Raw genomic sequence first — 2,125 nt, 5'->3', positions numbered from 1 at the left:
TCATTGCTCTCTCTCTTTCACTCACTCACACAGACACACTGTGAAGAAATCCCTCCTGATGATGCAACCTCCAAAGTATTCCAAACAGAGGACTTTATTGATATAATACGGATTGGAATGATCTACACAGGAATAGAAATAAGAATGAATATGTGATCACAAACGTAATAGCAGAGAATAGTACCACTGAATAGAACAGTATGAATGGATTAATTATAATAAGCAACAACAACAAAAATAGCAGGAGTAAAGCACTGTATAGACAATAGTGGACTATTACGCAGTATTAGGACTGTATTACACAGTAATACATGAGAGAAAAGGGCTGTATTAGGAACGCAATAGATGATTAATAAGCATTAGAAAAGTGTGACTAATTATAGCAGACAATAATCACAAGGACAACACCAGGAGGAAACAAAAATATGCAGAGAACTATATTTATACCCTTGTAAGAGCATGGATCGGGCCAACTGACCAATAGAAATCTAGAAACAGAACTTAGGGCACGCACAAGGGTGAGGTGCATGGCTACTTAATTATTTCCTAAGGCCACAATCTATCGGTCTCTGACTTGAGGGGGGAGAGAGGTGAGGATGGGCGAGGGCTAGGGTCTGGGAGCCACCAAACAAATAAACAACCAAAATGCCCATGCCCATAATGTCCAGGAGGGGGTATTCTTGCACACAGACAAGCACACACACAGTTCTCCTTCCACATGGGGATGTTTCAAAATAAAAGTATGCCACCTGGTGTAGGCAATGCTGTTATGACAAACAAAATAATGAGAGGAGTTACCGGTAGTTAATAATAAATCCCCCTAAAGTTGATTTCCACGGCCCCGCAGAAATGTAATTAGCATAATAAAAAAATCCACCTCAGAATCCGTCAATTTAAAATAGAGATGGATGCGTCTCAATCCACCGCATCCGCCGATGTTGCACTTCCGCACCTGGGGTGAAAGGTGGCAGAGCTAGAGCAGTGTCAGACCTTGAGCCATCCCAAAAATCAAATCGGTCTTCTCACTAAAACCCAATAGATTGGCCTACAAACTATTAGTTTGTACGTGCCTCTGGAAAGATGAGTCTCTCACGAACATCTACGTGTCAGTTGTATTGCTCTAGGATGCCCCAGAAGACATGTCTGAAGGTCCCCCTATACCAGTTTTAAAAATGAATGGAAGTATATATGGAGATAGTTTAGTGCCAAAAATAAGGGTTTAACACTCCTGTTGTGTTCGTTTCATGTTAGTTCATTCTGTGTTCCCGGTCCAAAATGACCGCCCCATTATAGCTGATTATAAATCCATAATAATACATATATTATCACCTAATGTTGTGTTAGATCGTTTTATCAACTTAAGTTCTTGTGAACATTACAAGTTTTGAACTTCTATTTGATATTTATGGCCTGTAGGCCTCATTGACTTGAGCTCACACATCTCGTTTTTGAGTATTTCAGAACTGCGAGAAAAGCATCTTCACTGTCAGTTTCCTGGCCTTTCTCCTCCTCACCAGTGTCGTGATCAAAGATATGATCAAGAGCCTCACATACAGTATATCGTTTGGTCATTGTGCTGCCACAGAATGATTGTTTGTGAGAATGCCAACAGGAGTGGTTCCCGTGGATCCCGTGGGGGAAAGATTCTATTGGGGAAAGGTTCCCGTGGAGGTTGCCATGGAAGCCAAGAAGGGGAGTGAGGTGTGTGTGTGTGTGCTCAATCACACATGCACCTGTACATTTTATACAGTAGTTGTAGTCTCACCCATTTATTTCGAACGACCAGTCATTTTTACAAAAGTTAAATAAAACATTTATTTTTATAATTTATGAAAATCATCTAAATGTAATTTGTGTGTTCAGATGCTCTGTGTGGACAAAGTCATGAAACCTTATGACAATCAGATAAAATTAACAACATTTTTCAGAGAGAAAACTTGTAAGTTGGTCCAATTTGACCAGAACACAACAGGGGGGTTAAATACATGTAAATAAATATTAGATTAGTTGGGGGGACTATCTGTTGTTCCATGTAGTGAATCTGTTATTCAATGTGTTTGTATGGGCTAATAGCAGTAAGGACAAATTCAATGTTTCATCAAATAATAAATAAAAAAATATATAT

This window comes from Oncorhynchus masou, chromosome 15 (genome assembly GCF_036934945.1).
Source record: "Oncorhynchus masou masou isolate Uvic2021 chromosome 15, UVic_Omas_1.1, whole genome shotgun sequence".
NCBI classification, from domain to species: domain Eukaryota; kingdom Metazoa; phylum Chordata; class Actinopteri; order Salmoniformes; family Salmonidae; genus Oncorhynchus; species Oncorhynchus masou.
This window is presented reverse-complemented; position numbering follows the sequence as displayed.